The 21323-nt window shown below is 46.3% G+C and overlaps 1 protein-coding gene across 1 annotated transcript in view; it reads right to left on the minus strand.

Annotated features, from left to right (window-relative positions):
• Window positions 1-15017, minus strand: part of SERTAD4 (SERTA domain containing 4) — a 50842-nt gene extending 35825 nt beyond the window's left edge. Inside the window, exon 1 of the mRNA XM_018576424.1 lies at window positions 14766-15017. The gene's annotated coding sequence lies outside the window, so the exon portion shown is untranslated. The remainder of the gene's footprint in view (window positions 1-14765) is intronic.
• Between the last annotated feature and the right edge of the window lie 6306 nt (window positions 15018-21323).

A 21323-nucleotide genomic window follows, 5' to 3' on the forward strand; every position in this document is an offset into this window, starting at 1 on the left:
GGGCCCCCATCTCTGCGCCGGGAGTGTCGGATGAACGGATGATCCGACACTCTCGGTGCAGAGATGGGGGGCCCGCTGGCCGCTGGGTACAGATCCGGCGCTGGGACTGTGCTGGGCCCCCTAGAGGCCCGAGGCCCTGGTGCGTCCGCACCGCCTGCACCGGCGGTAGTTCCGCCACTGCACCCAGACCTCGGTCCCATCTGGCACAGCCACGGCTCTTCTGGGCTTCAGCAGCCTAAGCCCAGCTGAAGTCATCAAATCTAATACATTGTATTAGACATGAGGATGCCAAAGGACATTCCACCTGGAGTGGAGGGGGAGAAGAGGCTGTGGGGACAGGTCCAGCATATTTCTTTTTTAGTTTACACTTTAGATCAAAATGAGCTCTTAACCTTTGCAGTACCAGGAGGTAGCCCCACTGCTAGAGTTGAGTTTTATTTTGCCCGTAGTTCTTATTTAAACGTTTTAGCTTCCTGCAGAATCAGCTGGTCCCCTGCCTGAGCACTGGTGCTGATGTGCTGTTTTAGAGTGGCCTTTCCCATGCAGGGTTCTATGGGGGCACCCTCGTGTTTGTTAGTGTAAGTGTGTGTCTGCACAAAGACAGAGATACAGCAAGGCAAGCTGTTCCCCAGCACCCTGCTCCTCTCTCTTCCCTTCTCCAAGCTAGTAGATGAACAGCTGCTGGAGTCTGCTCTGTCCATTGTGATCTTGTACTGGACAGGAAGTTCAGGGAAGTAGAGTTGAGAGAGTTGGAGCCAGCTGTTCAGGAATATGTAAACTGTCAGACCTGCTGTGCATCAGCCCATCATTTCAATGGACTACCCCAGGCACGACAAACGCGGCAACAAAGTTAATACAGTTAAAACAAATTCAGCTGCCAGCTTCACATTTTTTTCACGCATTTGGCACAGGAATATGGGGTTCAGTGGTATCTGAGCAACACAGAGTCAGATCACCCAACCACTGAAGGTAAATGTACTCTATATACAGGCAGCTTGTGGTGTTGGCTCTAGGGAACTTGCGCTAGGTGGGCACAGATTTTTGGAACTATAATCAGTTGGCAATCTGTTTGGGGACATTGCTACCTGGAGTCAGCCATGTCACAGAATCACGGTTTTATGTCATCACCCCAAAAATGTTCATCACACTTTTCATATAAGAGCATTCCAGCTTTTAGTTACATGATCCTATATATATACAAACTCCCTCTCAGGCTCCAATTATCATTGTTATTATTATACAGGATTTAAATAGCGCCAACAGTTTGCGCAGCGCTTTACAATATAAGGAAGACACAGCAATACAATTCAAGACAAGATGGTAAGGAGGGCCCTGTCCCTGGGGGCTTACAATCTAAAAGGGAAGGGCAAGTGATACATGAGGAGGTAGCTGTGTGGGGATGAATTGTTTGAGAATGTGATATGTGCACAGGCTGCAGGATAATAGAAAGTAAGGCATGCACTCATTTTTATCACTGCATGAGAGCGCAGTGGACATCATTGTGGTACCGCTTGTTGCATGGCACTGCAACGCACGCTCACAGGGAGGTGAACTGGAGTGCCACTGAGAATGAATGGCAATGCAATGCACCAGTGCACCTATCGTGCAGATTCATGTATGTGTCTCCTGTAACTGGGGAACCACATCACTGCCATGTAACTGGGATGCCCCATCACTCTCCTGTAACCGGGGCGCCCCATCACTCCCCTGTAACTAGGGCACCCCATCACTCCCCTGTAACTGGGATGTCCCATCACTCCCCTGTAACCGGGGTGCCCCATCACTCCCCTTTAACTGGGGTGCCCCATCACTCCCCCGTAACTAGGGCACCCCATCACTCCCCTGTAACTGGTATGTCCCATCACTCCCCTGTAACCGGGGCGCCCCATCACTCCCCTTTGACTGGGGTGCCCCATCACTCTCCTGTAACCGGGACGTCTCATCACTCCTGTAACCGGGGCGCCCCAATGCTCCCCTTTAACTGGGGCACCCCATCACTCTCATGTAACCGGGGCGTCTCATCACTACTGTAACCGGGGCGCCCCATCGCTCCCCTTTAACTGGGGCACCCCATCACTCTCCTGTAACCGGGGCGTCTCATCACTCCGCTGTAACCGGGGCGTCTCATCACTCCGCTGTAACCGGGGCACCCCATCACTCCCCTTTAACTGGGGCGCCCCATCACTTCCCTGTAACCGTTGCGCCCCATCACTCTCCTGTAACTGGGGCGCCCCATCACTCCCCTGTAATTGGAACGGCCATCACTCCCCTGTAACTGGGATGCCCCATCACTCCCCTGTAACTGGGACGCCTATCACTCCCCTGTAATCGGTATGCCCCATCACTCTCCTGTAACTGGGACGCCCCATCACTTTCCTGTAACTGGGATGCCCCGTCGCTTTCCTGTAACTGGGATGCCCCGTCACTTTCCTGTAACTGGGATGCCCCATCACTCCCCTATGACCGTGACGCCTCATCACTCCCCTGTAACCAGGGTGCCCCATCACTCCCCTGTAAACGTGATGCCCCATCACTCCCCTGTAACTGGGACGCCTATCACTCCCCTGCAACCGGGATGCCCCATGACTCCCCTGTAACCGTGACGCCCAATAACTCCCCTTTAACCGTGACGCCTCATCACTCCCCTGTAACCGGGATGCCCCCATGACTCCCCTGTAACTGGGACGCCCCATCACTCCCCTGTAACTTGGACGCCCCATCACTTCCCTATAACCGGGATGCCCCATCACTCCCCTGTAACCGGGATACCCCATGAATCCCCTGTAACCAGGACGCCCTATCAGTCCCCTGTAACCAGGACGCCCCATCATCCTCCCTCTATGGGACCTCGTGACATGTAGTTACGCCCCTGCAGTGTACCTTTAAATCGTCTTTTGATATGGTGCTGTGATTCCGCTCATTGTGTAATCTCTAATGTAGAATGGCGGAGTTGGAAGTCTAGTGCCGGGAAGTCGGCTTTATCCGCACCGGGATTGTATTACATGACTGTTATTTAATAAAGCCGTCTGCAAAGGCGAGCTCCTGAACAAGGCATCCAGGGTTCAGCTTCAGTCCCACCAATGTAAACTTCTAATTAATTCCTTCATTTCCCACAGTCGCTGCTCTAGACGATAATTAAAGAGGAACTACAGGCTAAAAAACTCTCTTCTATAATTCCTAATTGAAGAAAGGATTAGACCTCCACACATGAGAGAGTAAAGGCTTTCCAAGATATTACTGTACACAATAAAAGGTGTCTATAGCCAAAACTGTTTTACTCTTGGAGAGAATGTAGAACCCTTTTCCGGTTTTTGTACTGCCTGTGCCCTGTTGGTGAGATTTCTCCTAACTTCCTCCATGGGGCAGCCAGAAGTGAGTGAAAATCTATCCAAAGAGAGTCAAAATCTTTGATAGTTGTCACTGCAACAGGTGTCCCTATTGGAAGATTGCTCCTTTATTCCTGTCCTGATGAACATTATCCACCACCATGGATTTCCCAGCAGGAAGAAGCAATAATTCTACTGGTTTATGGGAGCAGAGTTTTTGTTTTATATGTACTGCAGAGCCGAGGCCACAACCCGTCCTCATTTCTTGAACGTTGTCACATGTAATGACTGACAAAGACAAAGAAAATTCCATACCATGTTCACAGAATGGGCTGTAAATCATGCTGAGGTTCTATAACAAGGGTAGGCAGCCTTGGCACTCCAGTTGTAGTGAAACTACAACTCCCATCAACTTGCTGCCTGTATTACCTGCTGCCAATACCTGTAATGAGAGAATCGCGGGTCATTGCTGACCTGAAGGTGCAAGCCTTCTGGCTATCATGATGATGATCCTCAGAAATCATCCTCTAGAGTCCCATTTCAGGAAAAAACATGAAAGGAATATGGCGGCTCGTTAAAAACATAAACTCCAAAATAGACCAACTTCTCCTGTCCCGATGGATGCTATTATTTGTGTTTTATTTTCCTTTTACGAGTTTTCCTTCTATGGGAATTGCAAACCAAAGGTAGGATTCCTTGCGGGTGAGTCAGTCCTCCTGGAACAGCGTCCAGAGATGGAGGCCAGCTCTGCAGGAGCCCTCAGAAGAATGGATCTCCTTATTGCCAGACGGCCTGCTCAGAAGGATTACTGGGGGTTTAGTCTGTGTACTGGATGCGTGTGAGAAATGCACACACATGGAGCTGGAGGGGAGCCAAGACCAGCCGTTTGGCCTGAAAAGAAACCCTTTCACCACTGCCGAGCCCAGGAAGACTGACAGCCTCCGGGAAACTAGAGCTGGAGCTAACGTGGAACCAATATTACACGGATGGAGAAGAGATATCTTCTCATCTTAAGTAATGAGTATGTGAAACACTTTCCTATATCTGGAATTCTCTCCACAAGGACGCCACCATCTTTTCTCAGGCATCATCCAGGGTTACCATCTACTTTCTTTTTTATAAATTCTTTAGTTCATGTTTTTTTAAATTTTACAAGTAAACAAACGAAAACAAAAATCAGTATATAATCTAAACTTATACAATAGCCTACAGAAAGAAACAAAAAAAAGCTTTAGCTAATCATATATGCTCAATACTCATCAGAACCCATAAAGCCATCTACTTTCTGGCTCAGAGGTGACACTCATATCAATCCTGGTGTCTGTGCAGCTCTTGGCTGTGTTCACTAATGTCTGGCACAGATCAGACCCTAATGTAGGCTGTCACCTGCTACAAAGTTACAATGTTGCAGTCTGATCACATGTGGAGACAGAAGAAATGCTTCTTCTTGCCTGCAGCAGACTAACGGCATCATCTTAGCCTCATCTTTGCCATCTTAGCTATTCTGAAAAATGATACTGTTACTGTATATTATACATTTTAGGAATGTATCCGGCCAGACTTGTACAATTACTGCGGGCTTGTCCACACCGAATGCGGTGCGTTCCAGAGTGGTAGCTGCTGGGACACACCGCGATTCCCTCGCAAAACTTCCCCCTGCATTCTGGGACAGGAGGTGGCGTGGCGGTTCATTGAATTCAATGGCACCCCTTCCACACACCCATCGCCCGCAGTGTGATCGGACCAGGGGCCTATCTGCTTCGAGGCAAACAAGGCATTTGCCTCGGGCGGCAGGCTCCTGTGGGGCGGCAAAAGTGCTGCCCCCCAAAACATTTAGGCAGCCTGTCTGCACAACAACCGGCAGCCTGGCTGCCTAATGTGAACGGGGAAGAAGCTGTGGGTGGGAGAGCAGGAGGAGACGGGGGACGGAGCGGCAGGAGGTAGGGGGCGGAGCCGTGCCAGGTAGGAGGACAACTGTGCTGGCAGGGCCCAGCATAAATTCTGCACAGCCCCCCTGAGATCCAGCAGACTGCAGGGTCTCAGGGGGTCTCTGCAGGATCTGTGGGGGTCTCTGCAGGATCTGTGGGGGGCTTTTCAGGATCCGTAGGGGGCTCTGCAGCCTGCAAAGCCCACCACAGATCCTGCACAGCCCCCCTGAGATCCGGCAGACTGCAGGGTCTGTGGGGGGCTTTGCAGGATCCATAGGGGTCTCTGCAGCCTGCAAAGCCCACCACAGATCCGGCAGACTGCAGGGTCTCAGGGGGTCTCTGCAGGATATGTGTAGGACTTTGACGGGTCTCTGGGGGGCTTTGCAGGTTCTGTGGTGGGCTCTCCAGGGTCTATGGTGGGCAGAGCCCATTACAGATCCTACACAGCCCCCCTGAGACCCTGCAGGGCCTCAGGGGGGCTGTGCAGGATCTGTGGGGGGCTGCCCACCATAGACTTCGCAGAGCTCACCACGGATCCTGCACAGCTCCCCAGAGACCCTGCAGAGCCCACCACAGATCTTGCTTAGCCCCCCTGAGACCACAGCTTTCTTGCTACGCTAATAGCGGAACATGTCAAAAGCTGGATACAGCGTGTGCACTGTATCCTGCGACTGACAGGTTACGCAGGAAGGGCTGGGGGAAATGTAGTGTGTGTGTGTGTGTGTGTGGGGGGGGGGCGACTTTTGCCTTGCCTAGGGCAGCCCCAAACCAGAATACACCACTGGATCAGACGCGTTGCAAAACTTTGCCAGCGTTCCGTTCCACTGTAAACGCAAAAAATAGGGCTTGAATGCAGTGCACCGCCACGCCCTCTCCCGCCCCAGAGCTCAGGGGGAAGTTTCATGAGGGATTGCAGTGCGTTCCAGCAGCTACCGCTCTGGAACACACCACATTCGGTGTGAACAAACCCTAGAAAGTCCACTTCAAAGTAGAGCTACAGGGAAAATTGCAGTGCAGAGTCGAGATCCTAAGCCCTGAGTCTGGCTTTAATGTCTTGTATGAGTTCCGTATGGATTCGGTGGACAGAATGCCTTCCTTTAAAGCAGAACTCTGGGGGAAACAATTTTTAATTTAAAAAAATTATTTTCCCCAGAGTTCTGCTTTAAAGGAAGGCATTCTGTCCACTGAATCCATACTAAACTCATACAAGACATTAAAGTCGGACTCAGGGCTTGGGATCTCGAATCCCCACTACTCTTTATCCCCTATTAGAGCAATACTGCAGTCCTCGTACTTACCCTTTTCCTGGTGTCTTTGGCTGGGTCTGATGACATCACAGGTCCTCTTTACCTTCATCTCCAGAGGTGGGTGTATCCTATGACACCCTGGGCTCAGAGCACGTGGAATAGAAGACGCTGGGCGTCATCCAACCTGGCACCACGTCGCTGTATTGGTGAGTTTGCGGGGCATAGCTCTGAAGGTCAGGTACAGTAAGTATAGAAGGCGGAGCTGCTTTTTTTGTTTTTAGCAGCTTCCTGGAAATTGAATGATTAAAGTGACATTAAACCCTCAGATTTTTAAACATAAACCAATACCTTGTGTGCCTTACTGTAATCCATGGTGGTTTCCCTTCTCTTTGCTGCTCTTCCTTTTAAATCCTCATGTCTTCTCATGCTCTGCAGAACTTCCCTTTGCAGCTCAGGGCCTCTTCCTGTAGTGCTGGCTCAGGTTACAAGCCTATACAAACCTATACACAGACACCATATATCCATTCCTGAGACAAGGCAGTCTGCTGCAAAACAGAAGTTCTCCCCAAGCATGAGAACAGATACAGATTTAAAAGGAAGAGCAGCAAAGAGAAGGGAAACAACCATGGATTACAGTAAGGCACACATTACAGTATTGTTTTATGTTAAAAAATCTGAGGGTTTAATGTCACTTTAAGAAATATATATATTTTTTACATTTGTGAAGAAGAACAATTATTTCTAATGTTTTAAAGGTTCAGTCCATCCAAAAGTGGTGTGTCTCTTATAGGTGGTGCCTGGTATGCTGCTGGCTCCTTGTGTCTCTCTGAGACTGTACAGTCATAGCTGCCAGCTCTGTTCCCACACTCCATGGACTCCTCCCAATCCTCTTTTCTATTCTCGATAAATAAATAAATGAAAGAGAAGGATCCCACTCATAAATGTCACACCAGGAGTGCAGCCCTGGGATCTTAGGGGCAGACATTTTACCACCAGAGTTCCCATGAAACAGTAAATAAACTTTATTTGCCGGAAATGGAAATCACTTAAGGTGGACGTGTCCTTTAAGGCTGAATTCCAGGCAAGATTATGTAAAATGATATGGGAACTATCTTACATAAAGCAGCAGCATCACAGAGACAAGGCATCATTGTGCTCACTCTGCTCTCTCCATTCCGGTCAGCATGTTCACTGTTAGCACATGAGCACCGTAGCACTGCGTGATTGGCTCCTAGTGATGGTGTACAGGGATTACAATAGGATGATACCACAACAAACTAACAGTCCAGGCTCCAGTGACTGAACAAGCTTTGGCAGCCAATGCCCTTCCGGGTGTGTCGAATGTTATGTTCCCCGCTGCGCACTGTGGTTCCATTCGCCAACCCTACAGGAGGGATGTCACTTTAAATATCACATATGAATATATTAAATTTACCACTTGCAGCCCGCATGCAGAGTTCAAATAGCAGCTGCTGAGCTAGGACACCTGAATGACTCAGAGGAGGGATACAACCCTCCTCTTCTGCTGCCAAAGACAGCAGCATCTTCACTAGTGGATTAACACAGCCTGTCAGAAAGAATAAAGTCACTGCTGGGCTTTCTAATTTATATAGTGTCATGTGTACACCTTGTGGATTAACACAGGCTTCCAGAAAGCATAAAGGCACTGCTGGGCTTTCCAATTTACAGTGTCATATGTACACGCTGTGGATGAACACAACCTGTCAGAAAGAATAAAGTCACTGCTGGGCTTTCTAATTTACAGTGTTATATGTACACGCTGTGGATTAACACAGCCTGCCGGAAAGCATAAAGGCACTGCTGGGCTTTCTGATGTAGTGTCATGTGTACACGCTGTGGATTAACACAGCCTGCCGGAAAGCATAAAGGCACTGCTGGGCTTTCTAATTTACAGTGTCAAGTGTACACACTGTGGATTAACACAGCCAGCAAGAAAGAATAAAGTCACTGCTGGACTTTCTAATTTACACAGTGCCATTTTTATACCCATAATTAACACAACTAGCTAGAAAGGATAAAGCCACTGTTTGACTTTCTCACTTACACAATGCCATATACAGTATTCACCATGTAGATTAATAGAGTCTGCCAAAAAGCATAAAGCACTGCTTGACTTTTTAATTCAACCATTGTCTCCGTATAATCAAGCCAGAAAGCATAACGTCACTGCTGTGCTTTCTAATTTACACATTTTAACACCCTGTGAATTAACACAGCTAGCCAGAAAGCATCAAGGCATTGCTAGACTTTCTTATTAACACAGCATTATATATAAATACTGTGGATTGACACAGCCTGTCAGAAAGCAAAAAAACATCTTATACACATGGGCATATATACAGCCTGTATATTAACAGAGTCTGCCATAAGCATAAAACCACTGCTGTTTTTTTTTAATTTACACAATGCCATTTATATTCCCTGTGGATTAACACAGCAAGCCAAAAAGCATAAAGTAATTGCTGGGCTTTCTAATTCACAGTGTCATGTATACATACTATGGATTAACACAGCCTGCCAGAAAACATTGTTGCTGGGCATTCTAGTTTACACAGTGTCATACAGTATATACACCCTGTGGATTAACATAGCCTACCAGAAAGCATAATGCCACTGCTGGGCTTTCTAATTCATAGTGTCGTGTATATGTATCGTGGATTAACACAACCTGCCAGAAAGCATAATGCCACTGCTAACTGAACACAGTGTCATGTACACATCCTGTACTAAATGTTTATTAAAAAATAAAGATTTTTAATCCACCTGCGCATGTACGCACAGCGACAAATGGGGGGCACCACTGCTGATGGTACAGTCCAATATGGTATTTTATTTGTATAGAGCAATGAAATAGAACAGCCAATGCATTTTGGGGCTCTGCAATATCCCCTTTCATCAGGACTAAAGTGCGAGTGTAGAAATATATCAATGATAGCTATGAGTATGTACAGATATACCTGTACATTCATATATGTATTTATATACTAATAGCTATAATGTACATACAGTATTTCTACATTTGCATTTGCGCCCTAAGGAAGGGGGGGTATTGTGGACCCCCCAAACGTACTGGCCATTCTATGTTATTTAACTTTAGAAATAAAATACCAAATTGGACTGTACTATATGCAGTGTCACCCCCGTTTGTTCCACTCGAGACTTTCTTTCCTGGTTGGGGGGGAACAGAAGAACATTTGACAATAAGAGAACCATTGACAAATCTAGCGCCTCTCTCAAAAATTCTCCAGGAAACACAATGGCTGCTGCCCGGGATCCAAAACGCGTCAGCCGGAGCGCCTGGAAGGAGACAAGGAGTGTGAAGTGCCTGTGAATACCATTACATTGATATCTGCAGTTAAAATACTGGCACCTCTGAGATCATGTGTAATACAAGTGCTTTCCTCTGCTATTCCCCCCTCAGCTCAGGATGTGGATAACATATGGTCTCAAGACTTAAACCATTTTTCATTTTTTTTAAGAAAGCGAACAGAAATTGCTCAAGGCGAAGATCGAAGGAAAGGGAAAAAAAACCTGGCTGTGTTTACCTTGCGCAAATAAACAACGTTGCTCCCGCCTTATTTTACAAGTCGCTGAGCTCGTTAAAACTAGCCTGTGGATAGGTCGGGGGAGAGGCGGGCGCCCCGCTGGAGCAGATAGCGCGCTGCATGTGCAAAGGGCCCGAGGTGTTCTGATTGATGTACTTTGCATATAAAGAGGAGCCTAAGCATTTGGCACCTTCCAGGGTCATTTGTCTTCCCTCTAGTGCAGCTGGCATTACAGCCGCTCAGCTATGCAAGGCTGCCACCGCTTCATATGTCAAAATTCTACACTCAGACTTTATTCTGTTCGATTTTTGACACAAAACTATGAGCTATATAATTTGACAGTAATTTGTGAAAAAAGGCCAAGACAAAAGACCAAGACTTAAAGGCGTAGTCCACCTTTTGCAAAAATACAATAAAAGCACACAAACAAATACATGAGAAAAATTGCATTCATTGATTTTTTTTCCAATCAGAGCCAGTAAAGCGTTGTGACCGCGATACGCGGGTCACGTGTGCAATGATCTAGCTCCTGCAGACTCTTCCTCCCGGTCCATGTCTGTAGCAAGGTACAGACTTTTAGTTACACGGATGGGAGGAAGTGCGGTAACATGATGGCATATGGGGCTTGTAGTCTCTCCATTCACAGATGCTGTGAATTGATGATGGAGCTGTGCCAATTTACACACAGCCATGCCAATTTAAAATATATTCAAAACCCTGGGGGGGGGGAGAAGAACCCCGGAATTCTGATAAGGGGAGGGGGGCATTTGGGGGGTGTGAGAGCTGCGGATGTGACCATGTTTTATGTAACATGGTAAGAAAGATACCATTTAATTAGTCTTTAAAGCGCATACCATGTTTACAAGTGCACTTATCCTGTATGCCACCCCGACCTAAAGTACACAAACATCCCTCTCCTCTGATGGGTACTTATATCCATCCCGCAGCCCCCCTCCCACAATGTTTACAGCTTTCACCAAAAATCTTCTGTGCATTGCATCTGTGCAATAGATTCCCATAGACTTCAAGGCTCTGTTCACACCGAGGCGTTTTGTCACTTAATGCTTTGCGCATCAAAAGCTCAAGACAAGGAATCCTATTGCTTTCTATGGTCTGTGTTCACACCTGAGCGTTTTGTGGTGTGTATTTTTGCACAAAGTTTTCCATTCACGTCTATGGGACCAAAAAGTGCTGCAATCAGCTAAAAATTAGCTCATGTACTTTTTCCTGCGACAGGTGTTTTTATGCTTGGGACACAATACTCAGGTGTGAACAGGGACTATAGAAATAAATGGGATTCCTTGTCTTGAGTGTTTTGCCGCGCTTACCTTGAAGGGCTTGTGGTCTTAGAATGATTACTAGCTCTTTGGGCAATCACAATTTTGCTGTTTTGCTGTTGCAATAATAGTACAATGTAGCTTGCATCCTTCAGTTTTTTTATGTTTTATATTGGCTGCCTTTGTAAAGAATAGAGGATGAGAAGGGAGCAGATCAGCAGATGATTGGGTGGTGCAGGAGCCCGGGGTTTGTAATGGATTAGAATAGAGGGGTGACAATGAAGAACATGATGAATGTTCAGTTTTTATAAGATATAGGCAATGCTGTGCTGGGTGGATGATATACCAGGTTCTGTCCACCAATGTGCCCACCATGTATCCCAATTACAATTTCATGTGCAGTCATTTGGGAATGTGTTATTATACATTCCAGTGGAATGCTTCATGTGTATAAGGAGGCTGTAAGCAGGTTCCATGGCAGAAAGGTCAGACACAGGGACACAGTGGTGATGTATCTGGTGATCATTCTAGGGTGACAAGACACAAATCTGCTCCATTACTTCTCTCTGCACCATTCCACACCGAGACAAGACACATCAATTAAAGAGCGGAACACCTCAGCTTATGAATACTTTATAGTAGCCAGTGTGTACCAACACTGAACGCTTGAAATGTTGACAGAGGAACCAAAAATAATATGTGCATGTGTCAAAATAGAAAAGTGTATGGGAGTTAATGATGAAGTGATTAATGTTGGCTTTAAATGTAGTTTAGCTGAAGTAACTGCTTTATCTTCATGAGGTCTTGAGACAGGTCCTCTATACTGGCAGGATGGGTCTCTACTACACCTGCATGATGCCATAATGACAGGTCCTCTATACTGGCAGGATCGGTCTCTACTACACCTGCATGAAGCCATAATGACCGGTCCTCTATACTGGCAGGATCGGTCTCTACTACACCTGCATGAAGCCATAATGACAGGTCCTCTATACTGGCAGGATTGGTCTCTACTACACCTGCACAATGCCATAATGACAGGTCCTCTATACTGGCAGGATTGGTCTCTACTACAGATAGACCTTTATATTCTCTCTCTCTCTCTCTCTTCTTTCTTTCATCTATCTATCTATCTATCTATCTATCTATCTATCTATCTATCCATCCATCCAGTTGTATATGTATATTATATCTCTGAAGAGCAGTAGAAAATGATTTAAGGCGCTCAGTGCTGCCCCCTAGAGGAGCACACACAGACATGAGCCCCCTCCATCAATCCCATCCTTGTAAGTTCAGGAGCTGTAGTCTCTGAGCAGTTGAACCCCCCCCCCAGGTACTCTATGTCATAAACACTAAAATATTCATCTGCCCAACCTAAAATGACCTTCCTGGCAGCCTGAGCTCACTGCTGGGAACAGACTGCTCCTTCCTCCCTGCCTGGGGCTGTGTTCTGACCTGTACTCCACACAAGCACAGACACGATCCCCAGATACACAATCATATGCTCTCCTTCCAGAGGAGACAATTAGTATTCCAAACATCAATTAACTGTGTTATGCCATTAACCCCTTCCTCCCCCCCCACTGCCTGGAGGATGCGCAGCCCTATAGTCTGCGGTGTCACATCATCAGGGTGTGCAGGGACTGGCGTGATTTCCCCGGACAACCTTTTACCACCTGCAGCCAACTGTCCCTGATCTCCAGGGAGGGCCCCAGGTTTATTTTATAGGGTTGTCCCTGGTTATGAGAATCTCGTGTTTTCTTTTTATTGTATAATTTTCATGTTTTTATCTTTCGTTTAAAAAAAAGTCAACAGTAACTTTCTGTTGAAAGCCACTCACAGCAATTCCATTTATCATCTTTTTTAGGTGATTATGTGACCAATTACCGCACCAGTAAATATTATAATTTCATGTGCAACAAATGAGTGCGGAACGCTGGTGAGTATATTGTGTTATCAGACATCATAGAGATCTCATACAGCAGGAGATGTGCCAGGAGCCCGTGCCATGCACCCATGCCATGTGCCCTCATTAGACAATCATCAGCAAGTTCTTATGATTCGGTTTAATAAATATGCCATTACCGGATTGGCATTGGTCACAGTACTTTATCATGTACAATGTCTCAGACTGTGCTGCATCTCTACCAGAATTAAAGTCTTCACATACCCTGCCAAGCCAAAAGAATGCAAATGGCTATTCCATTGAATATTACAGGTAACCCCTAAGGATTATTTAGTATATAGGGCAGGCTGGGAGGGCATGATGGCACTTGTACTCCCTCAGTCATGGGCGAGCCACAGGTTGCACATGACTGTTGTATAGGCACCAGCAGTGTTAAAGACATAGTCTACAATTATTTAACATGGGTTGGCATGTATGGTGGCACAGTATAGACTGGCAGGGTCAGCTTGATTTGTTCTACAGCAACCAAAAACCTGTTCTATGCAATATCACCTGTGTATCGTAAACATTATTTCGCATGGGTTGGCACAGCAAACTGGCTTTGCTTGACTTGTAGTTCCATAGAAGCTGGAAGGGCACAGTGGGCAAAATCTTGCTCTGTGCAATATCACCTGCATATCCTAAAGACTATTTTGCATGGGTTGGCACAGCTCACTGGCAGGATTTGCTTGAGTTGTAGTTCCATAGCAGCTGGAAGGGCACAGTGGGCAAAAGCCTGCTGTATGCAAATGGGTTTTTTTTAAGACTAAAAAGTCCTAATCATTATTTAACATAGATTGGAACACAGTATCGACTGCCAGGGTTTGCTAAACCTGTGATTCCAGAGCATCTGGCCAGCCATGGTTTGCACAAGGCTGCCCTTTGCAATATCCCCTGCCAGTCCTAAACATTTTTAGCATAGGTTGGTACACATGTTGGCACTGCATAGACTGCCAGGGTTTGCTAGACTTGTGATTCCACAGCAGCTCAAGGCTGCCCTATGCAATATCCCCTGCCAGTCCTAAACATTTTAGCATAGGTTGGTACACATGTTGGCACTGCATAGACTGCCAGGGTTTGCTAGACTTGTGATTCCACAGCAGCTCAAGGCTGCCCTATGCAATATCCCCAGTAAGTCCTAAACATTACTTAGGTTGGCACGCACTGTGGCAGATGATAACCTGGCAGGGTTTGCAGGACTTGTAGTGCCACAACAGCTTGATCCACCACAGGTCACAAAAGGCTGTTCAGTGTAATATCACCAGTAACTCCTATACATTATTTAGCATAGGGTGGCATAGACTGGCAAGGTATGAAAATCTTGCCCCATGCAGGATCACACATAACCCATAAATAAACTGGCACCGTGTAGAAATGGATCCAGCAATCCCTGCACACTTCTGCCAAACTTTTTGCTGGGTGTTCATATGGCACCCCATTCCTCCCACAGTTTCCACCCCGTGCCCATCACCTTACCGGGGTAGTGCAGCGCAGACGGTCCTCTCGCTGGTGTGTGGCAGGCTGGCAGCGCTCAGACCCCCAGCTCCTTGCTGGCATCTGTGGGACCCGAGCTGTGCAATGTGTGACTTGCAGCAGACGTTGTGCTTATGAAATGATGGCTTAGAGTCTAGCAGCGAGCGTGTGAAACCAGTAAATCCTGTTTAACATTTCCCTGTGGATCTGGCAGGAGGAATTCTAGTGTGCCCCCAGGGTTAGAGAGGAAATATGACAACCTCGTGTCTGAACCCCTATCTCAGCGAAGGGGGGTGCCCTCTGCTGGCAGCTGCTGGTACTGCAGGGGAATGATCAGAGCCTCCAGCGCAGCTACATCGTTACCAAGTGTCACCAGCCTGCAGTCTATACTAAGTACAATGTTTTCACTCTGCACATATCATAACTTATTATTCCAGTGTTTGCATTAAATATTAACATGTATCTAAACTCAGGCATCAAAAACTTTTCAGGGTGTGTTCACAATATGTGCGGTGACTGGCGTTTTTCCCCACCGGATCAACGTCAGTCATCAAGAGCACATGGAAAGAAATCTGTATCTATGTGCCCCGTTCACACTACAACGCGCGTGTGATATGCGGTGCAAAAAAATGTAGACATGCTGCATTTTTTCACGACCCACCAGAACTCACTTGGTGTCACCGCCGGTCACCACACAGCACTTCCATTGCAGTACTAAGAGGTGGAGCTGTCCCCATAATAAGGCAGCCTGAGGCGGCCGCCTTAGGTGGCATCTCATTAGGGAGCGGCAGGTGTGGGGGCCCACAGATGGGCGCCCACAGCATCCCAGCTGGCTAAGAGCTACTAGCAACCTGTGACGTTCTGTCCGCTTTTTGCCCAGCTCACTGACGTCATCAACAGCCAGAGACTTGATTGGAAGGCTGTGGCTTGCTTTCTGCTAAGTTCCTCTCAACCCGTGACGTCAGGGAGCTGGGCAGGACTGGACAGATAGCCGCTGTGAGCACGGCTCTAACACAGCCGCCCGTCTCAAGACATCCACCACAAAGCACCCCCCAAGCACTATCAGCAGCACCCGCAGCCACTGCCCTCCCCACCCCCCCAGCACCATCAGCAGCATCCGTCGCCCCTGCACCCCAACCCACATTCCCCCCTGCGCTACTGCCTCAGGCAGCATATAGGGAAGGGACAGCCACACTTAGAGTAAATGAAAAGGTTTTTTATTTTATTTTTTTTAAAAGGTAAACAGCGACTTGCATTGTCTCAATGAAAAGCACCTCCCCTAGTGCAGAATGGACATAAGTCCAGCATCTATACTTGGATACACAGCATCTCTGACCTGCTCTCCTCCCTCCGCCTCCTCCATCTCCAGCTCTTCTTCAGTTCTCCAGGCGCCTGCACACTGCCTGCCTGGCAGGACCAGATTTCATTGGGCCCAGCCTCAAGCCCCGTTAGAGCTTCACATGGTTGCACCGGCAGTAGGTCTGCCCCTGATAGGTGCCTTCATCAAAACAGGAAAACAGGTTCTTACTGAAAAGAACTCCTTCATTCAATTTTATGCAACTGATGTCCCACCAACCTGTATATGCTTCTTAGTATGAAGAAGCTCATCGTCCAAATTGTACACTGACCTTGTTGCTCACGAAGATAATATGGAAAACAAACTCATACTCTGTACTGGGTTGGATTTACCTTTAGGCATACTGTGTTTCCCCAAAAATAAGACACTGTCTTATATTTTTTTTGGCTCAAAATAACGCACTAGGTCTTATTTTCGGGGTAGGTCTTATTTTCGGGGAAACAGGGTAGTAGTCCTGTGTCTATGGGCAGCAGATGTAAAGAGGCAGATGTTCCCCTATCAGCACTTTTTTTCATAAGAGTACACTTAGTCATGCATGCGAAGCTCAGAGTAGCCATGTTTCCACATGATTTTTTGCAAAAACAAAGTACTCCCGTACGCTTGCACAGGATTTACATAATCTGGGGTCCACCCAATCAAGCAACTGAAGATTCCAAACCTGGAAAAAGACCCAGGAAAAGATGGAAGCACCAGCAGTGCTTGTGGGACCAAAGACTTTTGGTGGGGGGAGTGTGTGGCCCTGGCTTGCAGCTTCTTAACAGGAGGAAGCTTCACAGTTTTGGCATTCTTGATCAAACTGCAGCTTATACCTCTGTCTCCCACTGCTTCCTAGGACAGGCATGAGAGAGGAGGATTTTGCTTGGCTGAAGCTGTGGCTGGACTTTAGTCCCACCAACTGGACAGGGAGAAAGTGGAAGGAGAAAGAAGAACAGTATAATGTGGAGATTAAGCCGGGGAGGCAGGCAGCAGAGTAGAGCAGAGCCATGAGTATGCAGAGCCCACTGTGTTGGGCAGAGGAGAAAGCTGAAGGTACACAAGGCTGCAGGTAGTTCTGTGTGTAAAACAAGACTGTGACATAGGAGCCAGCTAAGTGAGAGACAGAGAGCTGCTGTTCTGAACCAGAGGTCCACATAGGTAGGAGATACAGACACAATTGTGAGGAATTGTAACAGACTTACCCGTCCTCGGTCCAGCGCTGTCTGGCGGGGCCAATCACGGCCAGCTCGGCCGTTAGCTCCTCCCCTTCAGGGCCGTTCAGAACGGCAGCCAGCTCCGCCCCTTCAGGGCCGTCCTGGACGGCAGCCAGCTCCGCCCCTTCAGCTCCGTCATGGACGGGACCCAGCTCCTCCCCGCCGCGCTCGGCGAGGAGGGATTTAAGGAAGCAGGAAGGTTTGTTCAGCGTCCGACCGTTGTAAACGGTGCACGCTGAACAAAGACCAGGAGTGATCCAAGCAGTCATTGCACCTAAAGGACCCAAGAGAGACTCCCCAAAAGCGCAAGTAGCCTATGGCAATGAAATACCTATCTGGATGTTTGCTGACATATCTCTGAACACTAACTCTGGAGTGCATATAATGTGTGTTACTTAGCTTGTGGACTTCACTTTTCAAAGGAAGAGCTATCACAGCCTGTGTCTCTGCTATCACTTATGCTACAGCTGTCTGTTAACCAATTCACTGCTGATATCACTGCTAGAGCTGAATCCATGTACTAGTACTATTGATCCTGGAACTGGGAGTTAAATAGCTAATACCCTTAACAAAAACCTGAGTTTAATTAGAACCGCTGTAGTACTGTTGTGTGAACTGTGTGTTGCGATCTCAGAGGTACTGCAAGCCTGCAGCGCTGTGGACGCAGGGGTGACAGGGGGGATTCGCAGCTCACGGGTCACCTTAACTTATGCGGGATTAAGTGGAGACGCATGTTATATGCACACACTCTTACTCATCTGCTCAGACCATACTTATAAGATGTTAAGCAGCAGGGAATGATGAATACTGATTCCAAACCCTCCATCAAACACTAAATGGAGTGTGAAGGAAGGAATCATAACTGAACCCTGTCAAGTCACTAGTGCACTCTGCAGTTGAGAGTCCAGTCATAACCTAACGGGTCATTACAGGAATGAGGCCCAGAGCATTGCAGGCTACCTCTCGTCTGGTTCTCAGAGACATGTGAGTATTTATTTACATTTATATTTCTTACAGGTATTTATCTAGCACTGCCAATTTACGCAGCACTTTCACATCAGCCCCTGCCCTCAAGGAGCTTACAGTCTAAGGTCCCTATCTCACATGCATACATACACACACATACTAAGGCGGATTTAGACAGGAGCAAATTAATACCTACCAGCATGTCTTTGTAGTGTGGGAGGAAACTGGAGTACCCGGAGGAAACCCACACAAACACAAGGAGAACATGCAAACTCCTTAACCTGGAGGTGTCCAGAGACGGATCAGCCTGCCCCATCCACCTCCACCCAACCTAACGAAGTGACCATCGGGGATCGGGGAATGGATTGTGGAGCGGGGGACACCTACACAGCATTGGTGATGAGAGGCCCTCACTTACTTTGAGAGCTCCAGTGAGAGTTTAGGGGGACCTGCTACCAGCAGACTTTATCACTGTTCCTTCAAAGGCCAGTGGAGAACCTAAGACCCTCAGATAGGCCATATTGATGATTGTACCCCTTGGTGTCCTCTTTTTGAGTTATTTTTAATGTGTTCTATGACATTGTTGTCCTGTATTTGGCAATCCCTTTCACAGTCAATAAGAGGGAACTAGTGTCATAGACCCTGTATTAACATTGGTTGTTTCTCTGTTTTATAACAGGTTAACCTTGTTGTTGCTGAAACAATTTAAACAGAATTTCCCTTTCAAGGCTTGCTCCAGCTCCAGCTTCTTTCTGTCTAACTACTGTTGTGTCGGTGAATTGTCAGGTTCAGTTAGGATGCATCACCACTGGGAGTGACAGGAAGACCCAACAATCCAGCATCTCCTTAGGGAGTCATTGGTACACATAGCATAACATAGCTGCCGAATAAAAATAAAAAAACCAGAAGAAAGCACAGCGCAGTGCATGTTATCCATGGCAACAGAACAGAATATGAAAAAGTCTACATACAGGGGGTAATCAGAGGAGAAAAGATAAGAGTCAGGTGGTCAGAGATGATGTGACTATAGATGGTTGATTTATACTGAAAGCTACACATACATATACAAAATACAAATTTTTTTCAAGATAGAGTCTTTTTAAGAAAACCTGTGACAAACCTGAGGAATCAAAGGTGAGCATATAATGAACAAATACATAGGCAGGGGATGCTAAACATGTGCGATTCGTTTCGGAAAAATTTGTTTTTCAGACGAATTTTCATTATTTGGAGATTCAGATGTATTAAAAAATATTTTTATTTTTTAATGTCACTTTGCTGCAACAAAACGAAATCGAAAAGAAAGCGTAAATTCGTGCAGACTACCGCTAACTAATTTTGTCCCAATCCGAATCCTGAAACGAATTGACTTTCGGACCGGAATCCCGAAAAACGAAATAACGCAAAATCCGAATCAAAACGAAATGAAACTAAACACATTTTTTGCCAGTTCACATGTCTAGGGGATGTCACAATGAAGACCCCATGTCAGAACCATCAGCAGATCCAGAGGTATAATCATCTAATATTATATGCTAATTTTAAATTGTTCTGTCAAAGTTGAAGCTTGGCCCCTCTCACTTCCAAAGCTTGTGTACTGGTCAACAAGGCTGATTATTATACTAACTGAACAACAGGGAGGCTTTAAAGGTGAGAGGAGACAGAGCCATGATCAGCTTCTACTGAAAACGCTTGGGGTTTACTTTAAAGTGTATGTAAACCTAAAACCAAAAATGTCATGTTTTGCAGCGTATCCGTTATGTAGCTTACCAGATGTAGTGGCAGCATTCATTTTCTTTTTTTTTTTCAGGCTTTTCCCCCTTTATTTTTACCTGTAAATAACAATAACTTCCTGTCCCTGAATGACTATGTTCTCTCCTTAACTGTATCTATGGAAGGGGCCATGGTTGCCAACCAGGCACAACTTCAAACATATCTGCCTTTATTAATCTTGATTTCATGGGAGATGAGGAGATTAATAGTTTACAGAAGAAAGATAACATTGTTTTTGCTTTTAGTTCAGCTCACAGGAAGTGACAAGGACACCGAAATTCTGGCAAGATCAACATTTTGTTTACTTGCTGAAAATGTTCTTAGCCTCAAAAATAAAAATGAATGCAGCCATCGCGTCTGAAGACTTTTAAAGATGCAATATATAACATTTTGGGTTTTGGGTTTAGTTATTGTTTACAAAATGCTTTGATAAGTCTTGAACATGAGGTACCCAGCAGGTTATGATTTTTTTATCCTGCTGGATGCAGCTGTCTATACATAAGCAGACTGACTTGAAATTTCTTTTTTTCAGCTGAAAAGAGAGAGAGAGAGAGATTTTCTCAACCTGACAAGTTGATATCCCATAAATACAATTCCACTCACAAGATCACAAGATGAATGAGCTGTACAAAAAGCCATCTTCTAATTCTGACACAAGCACTTAATCAACCAACTTGTGTGATTCAGTCTTTGATTAATGTAGTTATTACAATACAAGGTATTACGGCGTTTCCTATTGTTGTAGGTCATCACTAAATAATGTATTTTAAAATAAGTATTTGCCCTCCACCATAAATAATTAATGATAATGGTGGGAGAAGAGTTATTATTACTGGATTCATCAAGGTCAACCGAGATAGGAAAGATTAACAATATGTAGAATGATAAAAAGGATACTTGTGTCATTATCATTTTCCCAGGCCTGTACGCTTTGCTGCTATGCTGTCACCTTCCTCACTGCAGGTGTCTGTGGCATGCTGGGAAATCAAGTCACTTCAGTGGTCATTCTGAGTGAAGAAAGCTAAGAGATGCGTGGCACTGTACTGTAGGTGACATGTTTCTTGTTTTTGAAGTTCCATGTAAAGAGCAAGATATTAAGTAGTAATACTTTTTAAACTCTAAGGCAGTAAGAAACATGCTATCCGGAACCAAACAAACTGGAGCCTATCTTGATGACTACTGGGCTTGCCAAAGAGCAAAGTCTACGTGTGGGTGGTCTGCACAAAATGGGTGGTATGCACCAAGGATCCCCTCATGGGGGTTTGGCTTTAGCTA

The sequence above is a fragment of the Nanorana parkeri genome, unplaced genomic scaffold (genome assembly GCF_000935625.1).
Source record: "Nanorana parkeri isolate BGI_ZX_2015 unplaced genomic scaffold, ASM93562v1 scaffold1, whole genome shotgun sequence".
Lineage (NCBI taxonomy): Eukaryota > Metazoa > Chordata > Amphibia > Anura > Dicroglossidae > Nanorana > Nanorana parkeri.